The sequence below is a fragment of the Anguilla rostrata genome, chromosome 1 (genome assembly GCF_018555375.3).
Source record: "Anguilla rostrata isolate EN2019 chromosome 1, ASM1855537v3, whole genome shotgun sequence".
NCBI lineage: Eukaryota > Metazoa > Chordata > Actinopteri > Anguilliformes > Anguillidae > Anguilla > Anguilla rostrata.
In genome coordinates this window covers 13,928,055-13,951,150 of record NC_057933.1, presented here as the reverse complement: position 1 = coordinate 13,951,150, position 23,096 = coordinate 13,928,055, and the positions used below count along the sequence as shown (strand labels likewise).

Here is a 23,096-nt window from a genome sequence, read left to right as displayed (position 1 = left end):
GTTTGGATTTGGAGCTCCAGCTTTTCCGCACCCCACCTAATGAAAAAGTCCAAATGGTGTGCAAACCATATGGCGGACATAGGTGCTCCCAATAGGAAAGTTGTAGAGCACACTCAGATGCATCAGTCGATGAAGTTCTGTGTTGATCTGACTTACGGTGTGGGAGTTATGACCTTTTAAAGTATGATCCTTTGTTATAGCGCCACCATCTGGCCGACATAGGTGATTTTTAGTGCCTGAGTAGTGGGGGGCCACAGGAACGCACCTACCAAATTTGGTTGGTCTACAACTTATGGTTGCTGAGCCTCAGACATTTTAGCGGAGAAAACTGCCACGCCCCAACTAAAAAGTCAAAATGGCGGGCAAACAATATGGCGGACACAGGTGGTCCCAATGGCAAAGGTATAGAGCACGTTCACATGCATATGTTGATGAAGTTTTGTGTTGATCGGACTTATGGTGTGGGAGTTATGGCCTTTTACGCAAAACCCTTTGTTATAGCGCCACCATCTGGCCGACGTACGTGATTTTTAGTGCCTGAGTAGTGGGGGCACATAGAAACCCACCTGCCAAATTTGGTCGCTCCAGGACTTATGGTTGCTGAGCCTCAGACACTTTTACCGGAGAAAAATAATAAGAATAATAATAATAATCCTAACAAATACAATAGGGTTCCACCAGCTTCGCTGCTTGGACCCCTAAATATAAGAATATTTAAATGAAAACATGCCACAGTATACTTACTTATATTGTAAGTCATGGAAGTCACGGTATAATTCATGTTATCAGCATTGTCCAGGATATGAAACACAATGCCAGACATCCAATATCAGGCAATATCTGGCAGACCTAACTCTGTAGTGCCCTCTTTTTAACACAAGCCTGAAAATGACATAATCAAAATACACAACGGTTACTATTCTTGAACCTTTTTGACTACAGGCAAAATTGTCTCTTTTGAAAGGTATCCCTGGAGGGTTTGTTTTCCAAGTGTTAGAATTGCTCTAAATATTACTAAAACAAAGACACAGAAGCTCAAACACAGTGGAATTGAAGCGGGAAGTGGATTATTTTGTTTGTTTGTTTGTTTTTGAGTAGATACAGATACTTGTGGCAGTGCCTGGTGGGCAGTGCCACAGCTGCAAAGCTAGACAAATCCTAGCTCAAATTTGACTACAATACCACCATAAAAGAATATTCTGCATTGTTTTTTGTCTAAGCTAAATATAGGCAGGTTTCTAAAAAGGCCATTTGGAGACTCCAAAAGGACACTTGGTAAGCACATGATGTGAGTCTTTAGAAGAGTAAAATACTATATATTGTGCTCTATATACTCCTGGTAGTGGTGTGCTGATATTAGTTCACTTTCCCCTTGCCCATCACCCTCCCCCTCCCTCATTGTCTTCCCCTCCCTCTCTACCTCCTCTCTACTTAACATTGTGTGTTTGTGCAGGAGAAACACTCTGTGTCCTTTTGTGCAAGACTGCCAACCTATACACCATTAGAAACATCTTTTCATTGGCTAAAATGCTTCTCAGTCATCACTGTAATAGTTTGCCACTGGCTGGCTGTGTCCTGGGAAGAATTTATGCTGTTCATGTTGAGAGGGACTGATTGGCTCGTACTGGTCAGAGAATCTTGTATAGGCAGGCTCATCTTCTTTCAGAGAGTATATATAAAGTGGAGATAATAACATTTCATATATACACAGTGCTGTTGCTGTGTATGCAATGGCCAAATGGAGAGCAATGATAATTCCTCCAGTGAATTGCTAAGTAAACAATGGTCATTCTATCGGTGTTTTTGCACATTTTTGCTACTAAAAACTAGAATGGATTTTGTACGCTGGACCCTTGCCATGATAAGGGTACTGACTTTGCATGTTTTGTGTCGTCTGTTGATTTCTACAACACAGAAGGTCAGGACCCCCCAAGCCTGTTTTAGCTCCCCACATTTTACAAAATAAGTATTTGTTGTTGCAAAAATATTGGCATCCTAATATAAATTATAGAGATTATATAGAAATTATATAGAAAAACCATGACTTTTAACAATTTCAAGAGGTATATTGTGTGTCCACATTGATTGAAAATTTCACAGTTAAAAAAAAAAAGTAGTGAATGCAAATAAACCCACACCAGCCTGAACACTGGCTGGTGCGACTTGAGGGGTCTGACCTGTTACCCATGTAATAAGTGAAGTAAAACTTACAAGTTTTGCAGCATAGAAAGCTTGCCCATGGCATTGTTTGACTTTTCATATGGCTGGTTCCTTCACACCTGTGTTAAATAGAGAGATACACAGTGTGTGATTGGGCCTTCAGGACAGAAGTCTGTCTTTGAATTCTTATCTTTAGTACTCAGCAGAGCTTAAAATATTCTCGAGTTCCCCCCATCCATCGTATCAGTGAATTACGCACGCTGTTTTAAAACTGGAAGCATACTTGCAAGCCATGCTGAATGCTAATCCAAAAGCTTTGTTCTCATAAGAAGCACTCGTACTTGCAGCATCACTGCCACTCAATTTAAAAGAAAAAAGACAATTTCTGCCTGCTGTTAATTCTCAGCGATTCCAGCATGCAGGCCAGAGCAGTATGAGCCACATGAATCATCACAATTTTGCAATACTTTCATTTTTACAACCCTGGCAAATGTCGGGACACTGAATATTGACTTTGTTCTTCATGGTATAATTGCTTGTTTTAGAGTAAACTAGTGAAATATTAGTTTTATTGCTTAATAGCAAGTGAAAGGTCGTATTTGAAAAAAAGATGCAAGAAAATAAGCAATGTTTGAATGTGAAAAAAGCCTAATTTTGGTTTTAGATGTTGCTTATGTCAAATTTAAAATTATCATATTGCATAAACATATCATTATTACATACACTGTTTCGAATTCTGTTTCGGTGGGCAAAGTCTGTTTTCATTATTAACCTTCCCCCCCCCTTATTGCAAAGTCATGTTTTCATTTGCCTGAGCTGCGGGTCTTCCCTTGTCGGACTCTGACAGTCAAATGCCCCGCTCTGACACTAACAGACGTGGAGCTCTATCCCTGAAGCTGCATTTTATAAGCCAATCATCAGGCTCCGTTATCTGACTGTAGCAGCTAGGGATTTGTAGGGGAGCTGAATCAGATGTGGTCCATCACTTCTCTGTTAAAGTACAGTTTTCAGCATGCAATTACTTCATTCCAACAAGCTTATTTGCCTAATAAATTGGTCAAAAATGCACCTCGTCTGCATTTATGTACAATACATAATATAAAACATCTTTATGACAATTACTTTCCATCTGTTACAAATATTGCTGCTACAGTGAAACTGGGAAGAATAAATACTTAGACATTTAAGGTACAAAAAGTCCCTTGGCAAACATCGCACATCTAAAATCCTTTATCATTTATGAGCTTGCTCACATAAGGGATTGGTGATTTCCGGTATCTCTCCAGACCATTTTGAGTGCCTTTTATTGCAACCTGTTTGCTCCTCCCATAGGGAGGGGAGCCAGTCTCTGAAGTCTGACTTTATCAGCTTTCGGGCAAAGTCAAGGCACAGTTTAGTGCATCTGTCAGATGGGGTGCACAAATTGAGGGAGCAAATTGCCTCTGGTGTCCTCTGCATCTCTGACCAAGGATAATGTTACAGGCTCATTTCTATGAATCTTCCAGCCTTTTGGCCTGGTCTGTTGTCAGAGAGCTGTGCCAGACGAGGGGGGGGGGGGGGGCTGCATATTCTAAGGCAGGGCACACGTAGCCTGTGTAAATGGTGGTCGTTTCTGAGTCAGAGCCACCAAATTCTTCAACCTCCACAGAGCAAAGTACTTCCTTTTGGCAGAAGTCAACATGTAGTTCCCTTGACTAACCCTACATAAGTTACCCTGGATAGTAACCCCCGTGCTTTAAGTGTATGACATACCTCCAGGATGCTCTGAGTCATGGAGACGGTTGACAAAGTGGGCATGTGCCTCACATGAGTGACATGTAGAACTTATGTTTTTTTGGGTTGAGTTTCATTTTGTGCTCCTCTACCCAGATGTTGTGACTATTCAAGGTATGTTGGAGGGTGTAGGGTAGTTGGAATGTTTGTTTTCTCCAGGAGGTCAGTGCCAGAAAAAACGAATGGCACAAATATGTGTTTATGGGTATCAGCCGGCTCTATATAATTTGCAAGAACTAAATTAGTGGCAAATAATTAATATCTACTCTACAGACATTTTATGGTATCTCTTTCAGACCATATACCAAAATCTTCAACGGATTGAGTTTATCCAAAGAGCTCAGGCTCATTCAAAAGTTAATGGCTGTGATCTCGATTATCCAAAAGTCCATATTTGTGGGCCTGATCTAAATATTACAGATTCATCCACCCAAAATAATCCAGAATTCTTTCATTTATTTTTTTTCTTCTATTACAGCTGGATGCTAGGGAAATAATTGACCAAAGATTGGAAAAGGCGCTAGCCTAATTCCAATGAGTGTAGCTTTGTGAAACAAATGTGTTCATTTGTCAATTCTTTCTCCCAGTTAAGTGCTTGTGAAAAATAGAGGTTGCCACTTGTCCCAGTTATTGGACAGTGGAATTAGAATAGCAAGTGCTCAGAGACTCTAAACTGCCAACCTCTACTTAATTTGCGATGTTTAATAGTGCATCCCTTCAGTGGAACATAAACCATGGACCGATCCTCAAAGAATTCATGTATTTTTTTCTTCTGTATCCTTGTTGGGATTTTTTTCATCAGAGGACAAGGTCAAAATTAACCAAATGCAAGCAAGCTACTACATGCTTCCTCAATGAGATCAATAGCCTTGTCAGTACTATTACTGGTTTCTTTCATTATAATTGAGACCAAAGCTTGGTTTCAGTCTAACAGCATTCTGGTTTATTCTTAACCTGCGATAAAGAAGTACATTTTGGTAAAGTAAGTGACCTTTGTCATTGCATGAGCCAAGTTATAAGCTGGAATTACATTCTTTGTTGAAATGAATTCTTATTGGACTTTGTTCCCTACAGGACTGAGTGTAATAGTGACTGAGTCCATGCCTGTGACTAATATGAATTAAACTAGTGTTGTTTATCAATATATTCTTCATGATATGATATAGGCCTACATCATATCACAAGAGGTCACAGTCGAGTAGATATAGCCTAATGGTATGACAAATATCAAGATGTGAGTGATTATAGTCAACACAATATAAAAAAAAAAAAACTTGAGCCCACGCAAGCTTGGATTTTCACTACTCGTGTACTGTAAGCATTTTTTTAAAATGTGGCATGTTAATCTAATGCTTCTCTATACTTCCATGACAGAAATTTAGATACTATATACAGTATAGTATTGCGAGCTGGTATTACAATCGGTCTATCCTAGAACAAGTGATGTCACATGGGACTATAATTTCAGAACACAGAGGGTACAGGCAATGAACATGCCCCAGAAAAGAAAAGAAAAAAATCGCACCTTGCCAGCTTGGGGAGCATACACATTTAAATGTAAAAGTACTGGGATAGTGACACAATTTTATTTGTCTTGACTCTGTTCTTCAGCACTTTGAATTTATAATAACAATACATTTTATGTTGAAGTCCAGACTGTCACCTAATGGGGAATGTTTGCAAGGTGAAATGCTAATGGGTTTTTCAAGATACACATTTATATTAAAATATTAGTATTGTACTGCTGCTTTTGTCTGTGATTTAGCAAATATCTGAAATTACATAAATGGCAAAAAAAAAAAGAAAAGATCTTATGACATTGATAAATGGAAAGCCTGTAATTTTATTTGCCAGGAATAGACATGGTCATGTACAGTTTATTGACTTAATTCATGCACCTGCCTTTCAAACTGAATATGAGGAAACTGCAATGCTAAAGAAAGACATTGCCGATTAAATCACACCCAAAATTAAAACTAGCCACCCACAAAGAGCCCTGTCCAAATGTACCAATTTGTAATGAAACCTTTTGCATGTATTGGCCTTTTTGTTTGTGTTGAACATAGCTCTGTCCACATCAGCCCCAGCATTTGTGCACTGTTCCATGACAAAAACTGAGCCTTATGGTTTTGTCACAGTTTAGCCTGAGACAGTAGTAACATTATACATCACAGATTGCCTCTCAGTTCCTCAGCTCAGAGAATGATGGATTTTTCACTCAAGGCAATCTGTGAATATATCCTGTGCAATCTGCCTGGCAATGTCATTTGGAGAAAATGTTCCCCTCAAAGGCACCATGGTCTTGATCCTATATAGTTGACAGAGATGAAGAATTTTACATTGAGGCAATGAACAAGGAGGCAATTTGTTATAATGGATTTTCTTTCTGTATCTTTCTATTAGACCAGGCGACTGATATGTCATCAATCACACCTGTTCACCTCGCGATCATTGATGACTCAAGGCAGTGGTCATATTGAGAACTGGTACTCCTCACTGCTGGTGCTGCCAATGAACACTGGCATGTCTAGGCAAAGAGAATGAGGAGGCAGTCTCGTAGCTTGTGTGACTGTCAGTGCAAACTCTCTTTGACCAGTACATTTTATTCAAAAATAATGTGACCCCATTCTTTGCATCTGTCAAGATGCAATATGTAACTCCTAAGAATTATGAATGCATGAAAAGATACCAAGGTGTCTCACTATTTAAGGTATAATTTTCTTTTGTCCAGATTGACATATTTTATTTCACAAACCAACAAACCATGAGGTTTTTTTTTTAATTGCAGTAATGCAGTGATTATGGTAAGTAGATATGAAAAGGAAATTGTTCGTCTGTATTTCCTTGGGGCTCCAAAATCCCTGCTGCGAAAGAGTTAATTGTCTTGCTTCCTTTTCAACATGAAATGCTAAAGTATTCTGTCGCAGGAATGCTGAATTTTATTCTGTTAGTACTGATGACCTCCTTGTAAATTAAACTTTACTTATCTAACTAACAATGTAGCCTATTCACTGCAAAGTTTATTATGAATATGCTTAATAGCCCATGAAGCATCAATACCCCTTACGCCTTGTATTAGGGGCATTCAATTCAATCAAGAAAGTTTCTTTTTCACAGATTGAATAAAAATATAAATAACTCATGGGACAACTTATCTTCAAATTCTTTAATTCACAAATTTTTAAAGATAAATTCAGGCAGAGAACATTGCTCATTACTTGCTCATTGTTTATGAAATCTGTGAAGGTTCAAAAGTATATAGAAATCATAATGTGCATCATTTTTTAGTTCGCAATGTATAATATTTTTGCTTGCAATACATGCAACAAGAAAAACGTTTAACATCACTATAGATCACATGAAAGAACTGCTTATGAAAGCTAACAGACTATTGATATTTGTATGAAGAATTTAATCGACTTGCATCAGAAAGTGCAAATAAACAATTCTGATATTTATGTGAACCCTTCAGGGGACTTCAGGGCATCTAAGAAGATTGACATTAAAACTTCACCCACTTTATAAATTAAACCATCTGGAGAGGGGTCCTCAAGCAAAAGCAGGAGTTATTTAGATTTTATTCTGGTCTGTGTTTTGAGGTGACTTCTCCTGTTTCCACCTGAAAGGCAGCTTTGAACTGTTTGTGTTTACCTCATTCAGGATTGCGTTTTTAAACTAAACTGCAAAGAGATGTTAAAGCAACAAAACATTACAAAACCAATGTATTTATAATTTCTTTGTTAGATAAAAGACAACCAAATGAAGGGCAAAAGGATGTTTTAGGAATAGCCTACATACTATTGTTTTTTTTTTTACTAGCTGTGATTTCAGAGCATTTTAATCACCTCATGCCAGTGAGTTAGCAGTAGACTGATGCTTGATGTTAGATACCCTAAAGGAAATGTTGCATTTGTCAGTATTATGTTCAGCTGGCTGTCCTCAATATATTATGTTTCCTTACATCCCATTGTCCTTGACAGTACCAATGGCTGTGCAGTTGGCTTACAAGCTAAAATGTCACAAGCTAGATGTTAAAAATCAAACAATTTTTTGAATGCAAATATAAAATTGTGAAGTACAGAGCTTAGATTAAAAAAACAACATTACTGTATCTAAAGTGCTTTTCCAAAAAATTGGAAAAATATTACTTTCACATCTTTAAATTATAACTATGGATTCCAAATACAGAATATGGAATTTGACAATATTCCTATTCAGGTGGTGAACTTGCAGGTTGTCTGTGTGTTAAACTAAAATGTTGAATTTGATATTTGCTGTGTGGGGCATATCATATTATCTATAAAAAATAATAACTAGGCATTCGACCACCTTCACACATGAAACGTGTACGCAGGGACTCACACAAACATGTAATCCAAAACCAGACAATAATACAATCATTGAAATGGCAGCAGTTTGGTCTACTTTGACTGAACTCAAGTGACCTTTTCAGCACATCTCCTGTTTCTATCTGTGCGTTGGCAAGCATCAAATGAGGCTTGAAGAGACAATCGAGTCTCCGCCATTTCTCCCTCCTCCGCCCTGAATTCCGGTGGAAAATTAACTGTGAATCGCTGAGGGGTAGGCATCGTCCCGCGCAGCGGGAAAGCCTGACAGAGCCATTTCCACGCTGTGGCGATGCAAGCTATCAAGCGCACATGTCAGGAAGAAAGCACAGCAGTGTATTTTTGCTTTGCCTTAAACTTAATGACCCATGGAGGAATTAACAACCTAAAAGAGAGGAATACACCTCGTGGACCTGGCAATTCTTTTATTAATATCACCGACGTAATTATAGTATATCCCCATGCACCAATGCTGGGAAATGTTATACGTAATGCTTAAAAAATATGCTCATTTTGCAGAACGAGGAGGATGATGTAATTGGCACGATAAGACCTGAATTATGAGACTTTCATTACAATGGGAAAACAATTGTGTGTGCTATTTCAATATTTATAATTTGAAAATAACAGGCCTGTGCAATATACTGCAATTTAATATATTGAATAGAAAACATCACTCACGAAACAGGCAATGCTTGTGGATATAATTACATATGTAAAATACTAATAAGCATAATTCTTGGGTAGATTTTCTCATCACGTGCCCTTTGTGCTCACCTTTTCTGACCAGTGGTTCTGTGCCCTCAAAGATGAACCAGGTGGATCTGTCGCCATCTTATCTATAACATTTAAATTGTTCTTAAGATTAATGAAGCTATTTCCAACCTGTAAATTGTTCTTAGGATTGATGAGGCATCTAAAAAATACTTTAAACAGTTCTTGGGATTGAGGGTGTGTATCGGGACATAACTTTAACTGGGTAGTGAACTGTGCTTTGAACGCAGGTTGAATAAAGGGGAAGGGAGCTGCCTGACTTGTGATTAAACCATATTTTGTGTCATCTAGTCAATTCAATAGGGAGTACTTGCCTGATGTATATGTACTGATGTGTGGATTATGTTGTGGATGGGTGGGATGAGATAAAGTTAACTGCCATACCCCCCCACTCGCACACACACGTGCATGCACGCACACACACACACACACACTCACAAGAGAGTATGTGTGGTGCAATGCAGTGGACAAAATAACATATTTTTCAAAATAGTAGATCATATCATTGCTTTGATACAGAACTCAAATGCAAAAAAATGAATGCAAACCTCTACACACACACTTCAGTTAAGTAATTCTCAACTATAACCGTAGCAAAGGTCATCAGTGAAGTCATGTTGATGAGAAATGGAGAGAGCTAAACGGAATAGCACGAAATGTACCTGAAGTCCCAAGATCATGGGGGAAGGGGAAAGTGCAACTCAAAAATTTTAAATGAAATATGGGCACCAGATATTTTCCGTGTGACAAATCATGGCTTGACAATTTGAAAAGCTGGGTCAAGGGTGAAAACAGCCCTCAGCACATTGCGGCATCAATCCTACCTTCATGCATAAAAATAGTCCAGTATATCCGTAAGGACAGTTTTCACATCATTGACCTTTTTCTGCAGTTATTCATAGAATTTGAGACAACTCCTTCAAGGTGCCAGGAAAAGCCTTCATTGTTACAGTCAACAATGGCATATTTTTGAAGAAAATGCAGCGTGTCATACAACGAAACAATGTCAAGTCACAAAATTTAAATACTGTCAATATTACCACCATCAAATTGGCTTTGAACCAGCAGAAAACATAGATGTGCAGGATAGCTTTTGAAAGAAATTCAGGCGAATCGGTATGTGCAGGAGAGACTTCTTCACACCAACATGTTATGTTATAGTACTTCACAGTAAATTGAATATTTGGGAATGATGTGAATACGCTAAGAAACATTTGGAGTATTGTAACATATGTACTTGTTTGGAAAAGGTAAGAAAGAAAGAAAGAAAGAAAGAGAAAGCAAGAAAAATCTATGGGCTTGCATGTTGTAGCATCACTTGTTTTATAGTGCTTTCTCCTGCAGATTCATCAGTTTAGGAGAAATTGTATGATTCATTTGTGGAAGCTCTCTCCACAAGAGAATGAGGAATGAGTACAAAAAAAAAGAAACCTTCACTGCCTGCAGCAGTAAGCCGGGCATGCAGATTTTTCCTGTATAACATCCGGAGAATCCACCCCTTTCTTACCAGCTACTCAACCCAGCTCCTGGTCCAAGCAATGGTTCTATCCCGCCTGGACTACTGCAACTCTCTTCTGGCTGGACTACCGGCATCTGCCATCAGACCCCTGCAACTCATTTAGAATGCTGCAGCTCGTCTGGTCTTCAACCTCCCCAGACACTCCCACGTCACTCCCCTGCTCACTACCCTCCACTGGCTGCCTGTTATAGCTTGCATCAAATTTAAAACATTGGTCCTAGCATACCAGGCAGTCAAGGGATCAGCCCCAGCATACCTCAAGATATTCAAACCCTACATGCCAGCCAGATCCCTCTGTTCTGCTACCTCAGGACGTCTGGCACCTCCCCCTCTTCGCACCTGCGCTTCCAGAACACGTCTCCTGTCTGTTCTGGCCCCACGATGGTGGAATGACCTCCCCGTGGAGGTCAGAACAGCTGAGACACTGACCCATTTCAACCGATGACTGAAGACTCACCTCTTCAGGCTGCACCTCTCCGCATCCCTCCCTACCTCCCTGTAATCTCTTAAATGCCCATAAGCTTAGGGTTGTAACTAGGTAGCTGTTTCGTAGGTGACTTAGTTAATGCACCTGTCTTAACTACTGCTTGTATTTTTCCATAGACTGCGTTGTTGCTGTTCTCGTTTGTGTTAGCGTTAATCAGTTTAACCTTCGGGGTCCAAGTTGAACTATGCGGTTGTTCCCTGCACTTGGACCGGTACTTCTCTCTAGGGTTTTCGTCATACTTGTTCCTGGTTATGGTTATACACTTTGTTGTACGTCGCTCTGGATAAGAGCGTCTGCCAAATGCCTGTAATGTATTGTAATGTCTGTGAAACTGACCTCTACTATAGGTAAAGTCTTCAGATGCTGAAGATTGATAGTTCTACTTCACAGCCCAGATGGACTCTATCAGTCTGTGGGTAGGAAATTAATCATTACTTTACAGTGATATGTACAAGACCTTAAAATGAAAAAGTAATGCAATGTGTAATCAAATAGTGATTCAGGAAGTGGTCGTGATATTTAATCTGCTTTCATCACCATGGTAACATGCAAAGTGAGTCAATTGCATTAATAATACAGGTAGTCCCAGTCAGACCCCAGCCCCACTAACCTGGGCAGTTCTTTAAAAGCAGGGCCTATCACTGCAGGGATGACGTCAATCTGACTAAGCCCTGGGGCCTGATTGATCGTTTGCCTAGAAATTGCCTAGAATTCTCTCCAAGCAGAGGTTACCTGAGGGGATCGTTGTGTATATGTGTCACTTGGGTTGTGCCTGACATGTGGGTGTTTGAGCCTATCCAATGGGGGACATCATCAGCAGAGCCATTATCGGTAGAGATCCTGAAAAGGCCATCTACGCAGCGGCAAACCAGACATGTTTAAACTGGGCGCAGCTGCAAGCGAGGCATGTGTAAAATTCAATGAAATGCACAGGATTAACCTGGCCTAACAAGAACAGGGACATAGGGATTCTGCTGCTTCTCAATTGATATTTAAGGCCCTTGCCCTTTTACACTGTGAATGCTGTGCAACTGTGCTGATTATGAATGTGTGTCAGGTGAGCTTTGGGATTACCAAACAGAGCAGGAAGCAGTCAAGGTTCCTGGTCCAGAGTGTGCTATCTCTGAGGACTGGCTTCCCTGAACCCTATGCTTGTTATCCATGGCTCTGTGTCAAAGGTATGTGGGCTACCTTCAACAAGATGTCAAATCATCCCTTCCTTTTAGGTTGCACCTAGCTCTGCCAGTATGACATTTGCTTTGTGGTTTATTAGTGAAATTATGGGCTTAACCCTCCTATTATTTTTGGGGTCAATTTGACCACATTCAATGTTTAACGTCTCTAAATAAATGATTGACATCATTTTTTTGCTTCATATTTAATTACTTTTTCCAAATTTAATGGGGACAACTGGGTAAACATAAAATTAACATGATGATATGTTTTCAATGTCCTGTACACATTTTGTACGCATCGGTGTTGTTTGGGGTCAATTTACGAACGGCTGCTAGCTGTATCTGGAACTCCAGCACACAGACCAACGAACTTTGAGCCACTGCGCTGTAAAACGTTTAATAAAGAAGTTCTGTGCGTCAGCCATTATGTTTCTTCAAATCGATTCATATCATTGTGGATATTATCATTGTGGCCACAAGATAAAAAATGCCAACATAGGACTTTGATTTCATTAACTAGTCGTTTCATTTACTACACATTATTGAAAAGTGATCGCTATATTCTGTAGTCGCCCCCACCGAGGCAGCGCACAGCAGGCAGCCGGCTGAGAGCTGTCCATTCCCGGCTATCACTCAGGGAAACTCTCGCATCGAGGAGGAGGAGACATCAGGTCCGGGAGCTAGCGAGACAAAAGCCTGGTGTGGCAGCTGGATTTCTTTCAAACCCCCGCAACCTATACATCATAATGAAGCTTAGAACCTGTAGTTTTAGCTGTATGTGTTAATTTCCTCCATTTAAAAAAATCCAGTCTAAATATTTTGCGAAAGGTTTTACCTTGTACTTCAATCAATATTCATCCGTTTAAGATGTAACATGCTGTATGTATCAGCCATAGGTCTTGGCGATCAAATGAACACAAAATCCAGTCCAGAATTTTCATGGTAGGCTAACAGTTGCCACCAAGGGAAAATATGACGACATCAGATGGTTTGCGGTCTATCCAAACTTAGTTCAGTAGGGGGAAAAAATAAAAAAATAAAACAGGCAAAAAAGTTCATGTATTACTGTTATGTAATTACTAAAGTAGTAACTCACGTTTCCCTAGCGAACTGCAGTAACGTTAACACATCAAGAAACGCGAACGCAGCATCATTGGAATTTCATATTATTCCCTTCAACTGAAGGACATTTTTCTATATATCTTTATTGTAAAGAGTTTCTATTTCCAATGCAAAACAGAATCTTTTGATTTATATATATATATATATATATATATATATATATATATATATATGTTTTTTTCAGTTTCTGATTGTTCAATGTCCCCCCAGTTAAAGGGGAGGAGGGACATTGAACAATCAAACTGAAAAAAATAAAATAATTATTTATATGCCAATATTAGAAAATACAACGTTTGCCCGATTTAACGTGACTTATGGTATAAACCACACCCATTTCCTGTCTTCTATCCGAATACAGATACAGATAATTTTGTTGGTTGGACAGATACAGATAATGACGTCTCTGCACACCCCTAAAGCATATATAAAGCAATACAGTATGAATACACATGCATTCATACTGTATTTTCCAAATTTGTAAATGTGTTTACTAGTGTTCTCAAATATGAATTATCATATGTTGTACTAATTACTTGCTCTCAGATAGCATTTTTTGCATAAGTGAGATAAATCTACGATACTGTATTTATTGAGAACACTGACAGGAATCCTGTGACATTTGAGTGCCACTATAATACATCAATACAGGTACAACTGGCCTTAGAGGTGCAAATCTGTACAGTTCGGAAAGCTTGTTTTTGACCATCCTGTTTTAGTAGCGGTAATGAAACTGCTTGCATAATTATATGAAGAAAAGCAATACATTTTTAAAGAGGAAAAATAGGACAAATGACCAGATGTATTGTTTGCTTTATTTAAGATAGTAGGGCATTTTCTTGGATTAGTGTCAATCCTACTTCCAGTGCAATATACAGTAAGTCATATACATTGTTCAGAGTAAAAGCTATGTCAGCTGTTAACAGTAGAATCAACCATTCAAATTTTATTGGGTTAGTGATGGGGTTAAAGTATTCAGTACAACAGATATGCACATGGTTAAAATGTTAATAAAAAGTTAGCCGTAGTACCTCTACTTCCTAAAGATGACAGTAGTTAAGATGCACACCAGACCACAAGTTTCTGCAATTTGACTACTTTTTTTTATTATTCTGGTGCCAGGAGTATTCTTTCATGCATTGCACCCCACATACTAATGAACCTTTTGCTGAATACAAGTTGCTCACCTCATTTCAGAATAGCATTAAAACAAAAAAAATAGGATTAACCAATGACTTAATATTGTAATATGATTTAATGTTAGTTTATATGTAATACTGCAAGGATTGGATAGGATAATATGATAGGATAGGACATCCTAAGCTCAGTGACCAATATGGTATCTTTGCATACCTGCATAATATTATGCATCTCCAAATTAACAACCTCGCCTGCATGGATCCTGGTAAAAATATGTCTTTAACAAAATAGCTTGCTGATAGAAAATTAATCAGTTCATGAAACTGAACAAACAATTGATTCAAAATACGAAACATTGTGTCTCAAAGCTGTGAGATTATAAGGCTATATTTTTAACGAAAATCAAGTTGACCTTGTCCTGATGATTTCCTTTTTTTGTAATCAAATGAAATGAATCAAACATAATTATTATTTTTCACTTTCTATTAGATTGCCAGGATGTCCATCTTCCTGTGCTTTTGAGAAGACTATGCAATCATTTGATGAAATGTATTTTGTACGCTATTTGATGTGTTTCTTTTGGCAGGAACCTTTTACTTCTGGACACTGCATCTCTATAAGGCAAGCGAAGTAGATTTTATTTAGATATGGTGACAGGTGAATCCCGGTGGTTTGATTGAATTGTATATAAACAGTTTAAGTGCATTTGGCTGAATCCAGCTCATAGTCAAAGTCCAAATATGCCCTTTTAATTTCCTTAGTCCATGAAGCAGGCATTTCCCAAAATTTTATATTCATCATCTGACAGATAAATTGGCTATGGGCCAGGTGAAGTTCAGGCTCCTCTGGTACATTCCAGCCGTACTGAATCATCGTCATGGTCTCTGTGGATTGGAAGGAAATGTGGGTGAAACAATGTGGGAAGGAGGATACTCTTCGACCATTCAGCAAGGCGGACAAGGGCAAAGTGGGATCATCCAAATTTACGACCCCCTAACCTTTCTCCTGAGCACCAGTGAAGGGCGTTGTTCCCTTGATTACTGAGCAATCTTTCAGAGTCAGAGGTACAGAAGAATGTAATTGATTCCTGCTGTAGTAAAGTGTCGTATTTATGACTCCACATGCGGAGGATGTGGGATATGGACTCTGTTGAATCAATTTTGCAGTAAATCTTTCAGGGGATCCCTCCTCATTTTTAATATATTCCCAAACGGGGAGATGAATGAACTGAGATCTGCTTTGTTCCCAAACCCCATGGTCTCTGAGTTAGTTGGCAACGTCAGCAGTGCCTCTTGACCTTTTTGTTTACAATGCACTTGTGGGTTTTGTAGAAGTGACTAGAATGGAAAGAGAATTGGGAATATGTTGTGAACACAAGACCGTTGTAAGAGATGCTAGGGATATCTCTGGGTTGGAAGCAGACTAACAGGGAATGTAGTGGAAGGGAGTGTAGTATAATGGAAATATGCACAATAATGAATAAGTGAAGAAACACCAGTAATCTATAACATTTATCAAAGCAAATCAAAAAGATCCATGGAATTGAAATGTTGCTACAATTTACAATCACATTTATTGGTTCCCACTATAGCATATGCAGTGGAGGCACTTGTGCCAAATCTAAATCTATCTCAGATGAATCCCAGTGCAAAATATGGCAGGTCCTATGAATGTATAATTTGCCACAGAATTGCCCAGGCAGGGAGGTTTTGTAAGCTTTGTATATTCAACCCCAGCTACTGAAAATAGAAGCCAGCCTGGGATCACATTTTGGTCTAATATTTATTGGGGAGTTTGCTAATGTGTTCTTTATATGAAATAAGTCCTAGACAAATGGAACAAGTCTTTTTTTTTTTTTATAACCAGGAGAGCATTTAATACAATTTCGTTCCAAGATTTCTAATATCAGAGATGAATTTTCAGGGTTGTATGAACATTTGCTAACGACTTTCATATTCACCAGTGATGACTTCCAAATGGTAGCAGCTGAGACAGAAACTATTTATCTTTCTTTGTCTTGCGGGACAGAAGTATATCTAAATTTTGCTGAGGCCTGCTGTGATAAGAGCACAACTGAAGTCAGGGGGAAAAGATAAAAGAGCAAATGGGATTAGAAAGAAAGGGAGCCTCCCTTCTGGCACACTGAAAAATGACAGTGCTAAAAAGACAAACATATATTAATAAATAAATAAGCTTGTGCCATAAACAGGTCGCCAATTAAATCCTGTTTTTGCACTTGTTTCTACAGTTGCTGAGAGAGGACTTTGCAGTGGCAGGACCCTTGTGGAACAGACAGACTGTGGAATGGATTACCTACGCACCGCAGCAGGTGAGCTTTCCTCTTATTTCATGGAGCTGTGCTTATTTTAAACAATCTTACCGCTATAAGGCAGGGAGATAAATTCCAACTGTAAAATGAATGGATTCTGTTGCTATCCATCCAATCTCCTAACAAATAAGCCCGATGAACTTTCAGTGGGTAAAACTGACCCATGGGAAATAAAGAGCCCCCAAGGGAGACAAACAGACCAACTGTGTAATGCAATCTGAATTTGACAGGCATAATCTCTTTTTCGAGGAGTAGAATATTTTCAAAAAGCCTTCCATGGCAGAAGTTGTCTTTTTTTCCCCCATTTCACAGGGATCCAGGGTGTGTGCTCCTTATACCCGGTTATGTGTCTTTGTACATTAGCCTTGGAGTCAAGCGTACTGCTAATCGGCCTTCAGCTTATAATGACTAACGTGCATCGCTGCCTTTATTAATTGTTATTTAGTAACTTTGCAGTTAAAGTCCTTTTCATTTGGTCTTCCTTTATTTTGCCCCAGCCCTGTATATACACAGAGCTGGAAATGCGAGGAGAAAGCTCCCTACAATGCATGTACAAAGACTGGCGTCTTCACTGGAAAAAATAATGCACTGAAGTTTACTGAAAACCTTGGGAATTCAGCACAATAAGTCTGTTATTTTCCCACTCCTCATTAAATATTTAATGGTGGCCCAGCCATTGTTTATTAACAGGCAAACCTCCACTGAAGCTTATCTTTTGCAGAGCTATGTTAATATGAACTCACACCTGACACCATGCATAGAAATGAAAAGCACATGAGAAAAAAAAAACTTCCTTTTGTGTCTTGGTATTTTTTGCATAAAGCATTTTAACATGCATCTTATGGCATGTACTCTTGATTTGATTAAAATTTAGGATTCCTGTATCATTACAATGCTCCACTAACTCCACTACTTCCATAAATTATCTGAATTGAACGCACATTACAGTATCATGTTGCTTTTTTACATGAAATAGTGTTCTCAAGCATTTACCCAGAAGAGAAATTAATTTGCGTGTCTGAGTTCACCAAAAAACATAACAAAAATGACAGTGGCCTTTGAATTACTGGTCCGATAGAATGGTTTATGACAGATTATAAACCTGTCAGGCTGCATCCCTGTATCATGTTCCCGGCAGGTGTTTAAGTGGAATTCCATATATCTAATATGATTTGAGATTTGCTTTTAAGTAGCATAAATACCCACACATTGTCTCATGCTAAATCAGAAATTTTATAGCTTTGAAATTGCAATAAAATATGAAATTTGGCAGGAGGTGGTGTGTGGGAGTGTTTCTTCATACAAGTTATGCCATGTATTCTCAGTAGCACCTGTGCTACAATCTACAATAAAGTTTGTTTTTTAAAACGAGAAAAATAAAAAGTGCACAAATATTCCGTGCGTGCGTGCGTGTGCAGAAGTGATTTTTCTGTGATAAAATAGATTTTATATTTGAAGGACACACACAAAAAAAGATGAGTCGTCCGTATGGTATTGTAATCCATGCAGCATATAGCGCAAAGGCAGATTTTTATTTTTATATTTCTAACTTTCACAATAAAATGATGAATGGTCCTTAACAGTGCTTATGATTTAGCAGTAGGTGGAACATTGCAGGAAACCAGACAAATTCATGTGTTTGGGAACATTTACCCTAATCTTCCGGAAATTTTCTGTGCCCAGTGATTGCTAGCTGGGTCATGACTCATGTACTTACTGTAGGACAACACTGACACAAATGAAATATGAATCTCTGAGGAATATGAAGTGCTTTGCTGATCCTAACAATAAAATATTAAAATATGTCCAACAAACAACTGACCCTCCACCTACCAAGTGCAAGCAATAAAAAGCCAGGGAGTTTGACCCTTCTGCAGTAAATGCCTTGATGCAAACATCATTTAATGCATTCACACTGCATAAAATACCAAAAGACCAGCTGTGTTTGCACAAGCGCCGACCTTTGTTTGTGTTGTATTTTGATTTGGATTATGGGCACAGCTTGATTATTGCTTTTGCAGTCTGTGTCAGGACACATTTAGTTTTATTTTTTTATTTCATTCCATTATTTTTAGTTCTGTCAGCTTTGTGACTTATCTGTGGATAATCTCTCGTTATTTACTGCACAATAGAAAGGTTTCTTCTTGAATGAGAAGCACTGAATAATCAGCTTGACATAATCAACTTGTTTTTGTCCTTAAAATCTGTGTTCATTCTACGCTGTCTCATTTCTGTCAGATTACTTCTGTCAGTTAGTTGTGACTGATATTCAGTTTTACCCTTCAACATATTTTCTCATTGCACAAATCATATTAATGTTTTACTGAAGTATACCATGAGCAGTGACCCATTGTGCATTTGGTGATTAAGTAACACAACTGCACCAGCATTTTCTAAATTAGCAAGGGGTGGACTACCAAATAATGCATGTTCTTCACACCCAAGGAATGTTATGACATTTAGAAAGCATGTTGATAAAGAGCCTCCAAATACCATCAACAGAAAACTTGTTCAGCAAGTTTAACAATGTGATTCAAGACAAAAATTGTCTTTTGAATTATGCATATTCTGTAATTATTCAGGGTAGACTTATGTGAGCGCCTCACAAATTTAGAATTTCAGAAGATTTATGTGATACAAGAAAAACTTCACTTCCTGGAATGGGATATGTGTGTATTGGTGACAACTTATGGTAAGTATAGTAGAAGCGGACTTAATGTGGCCAAACCATTTTATGCAATTATAATATGGTGAACAACACCTGAAAGTGAATATAATCTGCTGTTAGCAATGGCACATACCGGTGCCTTGCTTTTCCCTGCTTCCTGCCTCCATTGCAGTTACGTACTCTGTGTTTATCCCTTGGACTCTGTTTGGGTCCAGAAAAAAAGGGGCTTTCAATGCCTCACAGGTGCAGAGGGCAATTTGCCATTCATTTACAGTGTGCTGAATAGCGAATAAACACAGAGGCATTGTTCAGAATTGCATTAGGGAATAACAGCTCGCTCTGATCCTGTTCTGTTTATTGCATTTTGTTCAGTAATTAATTTTGGAATGTTAATAAATTTGGAATGGAGTGTTCTTCACTGGCCAAGTCAATCTCCCGACCTGAATCCAGCTGAATGCGTTTCCCTTGCTGAAGACTAGACTGAAGGCAAAAATCCCCTGAAACAAGCAGGAACTGAAGATGGCCGCAGCATATGCCTGGCATAGCATCGCCAGGGAAGATACCAAGAGTCTGGTGATGTCTGTGAGTTGCAGACTTCAGGCAGCCATTGAATGCAAAGGATTTGCAGCCAGGCAATACATATAATGACTTTATTTAAGATTATTAATTTGTCCAGTTAATTTTTGGTTCCCTAAAATGGGCTATGTATGAAAGGGCTGCAATTCCTGCATGGATTTAATTTAAATAGCCTTAAATTAAAGCTCACGGTCTGCATTTCAACCTCATATTCATTCTTTCATTTCTAAGCCAATGTGGTGGTGTACAGAGCGAAAATAACTAAAATTGTGTCACTGTCCAAATACTGTTCTTATACAGTGCACTGTATAGCGTATTAGGCATATGGTTTTAGTATCCTACTCACTAGCACCCATACGTTATCATATATTCTGCCTAGTTCTTGATAAATAATAATACACATACAGCACAATACAATGCAGACGTGCTCTTTTCAGGGTGAAACGCATTGACACACCTGCAGGCAGCTCATACAAGTCCTAGTATAAACAAAACAAAAGTGATGCTTGGATACTTGGATAAACTTAAGACCCTGTAGCTTTTTCCCAGCAAGGATGGGTGTGAGGATTAGCAGGTAATAATAAGAATTAGAATAATGCGGGTCATGTCCGTTTGAGAAAACTTGAGCGAGGCCATGTAAACAGCTCTATGAAAATGTAATCACATGTGGGAAGCAGAGATAAGGGATTTATGGCAATATGAATTTGGTAATCCTTTTAATTTGCAGCTCCCATCCATACCTGAATGATAAATGGGAGGAAAGGTCAAGCAGTTCAGAATTAGCATCAGCTGGCTCAAGGCTAGGGTGAGCCTGGGGAAATCACTTTTCGAGCCGGGGTCTTTTCACAGGATCGCACCAGGTTTTTGCTGCTAGCAAACTGTTGCGGCAGCTTGGTGTGAAGGAGAGGAAGGGCTAATCGGCTCGCGTGGATGTCATGCACTTGTCACCAGGGCTTGACATTAACACCTGCCACCCGCCAAATGCAGGTAGAATTTGGCAGTGGTGTGAAACTTTGTCACTCTTTGCCCTTTGGTAGCATTTTCTATGAAAAAAAGATATATATTATAGTAGTTTACAAAAGGCATCTGAAATAAGTCAACTTGAGGTGGTACTACATGATACTACAACTCCCATGAGTACTGGGTGCACACTGTGCGCTCATCCCATTGGCCTATCTACTTTGCTCTGTTGTTTCTTGCCTTCTCAGTTGAGCTGGGAGTATGGATATGAAAGAGAAACTCGCCTGAAATCGAACTACTACCAAACATGGCACCGCATACAAACTGTAAATACTATACTCATTGTGGCTATAAACTTTTTGCTTACTGACACTCCATGCTAGTAGAGAGCGCAGAATCAGATTCAGCGGTTGTGATCGGGAAACATAGAATTGACAATGATTGCCACACCAAACATTTTAAAATGCTGTGGCTGATGACTTCGGAAAACCACTACTCACAGTGGCTTGTGAGCCAAAGAGTTTGTGTCAAGCCCTGCTTGTCACCCTTGGTAGGACCAGCTTTCTGATATTCACAGATCTGAGGGTTTACCCTTTCTCAAGGTAAAGGACTGTGGCACCATGAGGAGTAGAGAGAGGAATAGCAAGGAGCTGTGTCCTGTGACCTCTCCCAGCCTGATTCATCTACAGATCCTTGGACAGCAGCTGCCTCACTTGCAGGCATGCTCATTTTTTTCCCTCCTATTGGCTTCTTGCCAGCGTAACCACTTTCTTTTGGCTCGCTGCCCGGAGAATACAATAGTCGAACCTTGTTTCGTGCTCAAGTGCAGGTGTAAGCCATTTTGTGTTCTGTGTCTTAAGTTTTCAGTTCTAGATGTCAGTGCACTAAAGCTATCTAAAGTCCTATAAACGTTCACCTTTGCAAGAAAAAGGTTGCACTCCCTTATTGTTAGATGCAACTAAAGTTCCCATTTTCATTGTTCATGGTAAATTGGCTATTATTTTTTACTCTACTAAGTAGGCCCAGCACTTTGCCAGCTTCTGTGCCCTCATCTCCATAAACACATTTCCCATACAACCCTGTTAAATTGATTTAATTTGAATCAAACTTTTTGTCCTTTTTTTTTTAATTTTTAGAACTGAACAGGCTGCGAACGGACTATAAGAACAGAATGCTTCTAAACTGTCCCTCTATCTGGACAGTACATTGGCTTGCTTTTACCTGTACACTATCAACTAAGGCACCTGAGGGTTAGCATCAGTTTGCCATCATTCCAAGCATTTCAAAGTCCACTTCAGGCTGTTTGGACTGCATTTATATAGCGCTTTTATCCAAAGTGCTTTACAATTGATGCTCATACTCATTCACCCATTCACACACACACAGGTTCAGTGATCATTATACTGACCATTATTGTTGATGCTGACACGCATTTCCATAGAACTTCATGAGGCTAGTTTGTGTTAAAAGCTGAGTACAAGATAATAAATACATAATTAAATAAATGATACGACAATAAAAAAATAAAAAGATTACCAAATATTTCTTGCCACCAGGAAGATGGCTAGACGTTTTATAAAACATGCATCCTAATAACTTTACTCAGATGAACAATGGCTTTATACATTAAAAACAGAGCAAGTGGATGCGGCTATGTTTTCAATCGTAAAATCCAATAAAAACACAACTGATAGCATCATATTGTAGCATCCTGTAGTCCTCATCAACCATGTGTAGCATTAGAGAGATCTGTTGAGAATAAACACTTTGTGACACTTTGAGCCATCTTTTGTGCAAATTTGAATGTTTAAATCTCTGTCTGCCAAGAATGTTTGGGGCGACTGCATTGAATACATTTTTTGTCATTCGCAGAAGTAAGGGGATTTATTGTGAGCCACCAATCAAACGTGAAATCCAATTGCTTCCTGACTGCTGAATGATCCATTTGACCCCAAATGTGCAACAACAGCTTTGGCATCTGCAATAATGAGGAGTGTGTTTGATGTTTTAAGAGGTGGGTTTTGATCAATATTATTCGGTTGATCAATTATTTATTATTTCTGCATTACA

At 38.9% G+C, this 23,096-nt stretch overlaps 1 long non-coding RNA gene across 4 annotated transcripts in view; it reads left to right on the top strand.

Annotated features, from left to right (window-relative positions):
- The window catches only part of LOC135248665 (uncharacterized), a 291,561-nt gene that overhangs the window by 174,254 nt on the left and 94,211 nt on the right, over positions 1 to 23,096 (top strand). For all 4 annotated transcript variants that reach the window (XR_010328472.1, XR_010328473.1, XR_010328475.1 and 1 more), the window contains exon 4: positions 16,742 to 16,822. This is a non-coding gene — a long non-coding RNA (uncharacterized LOC135248665). The remainder of the gene's footprint in view (positions 1 to 16,741; positions 16,823 to 23,096) is intronic.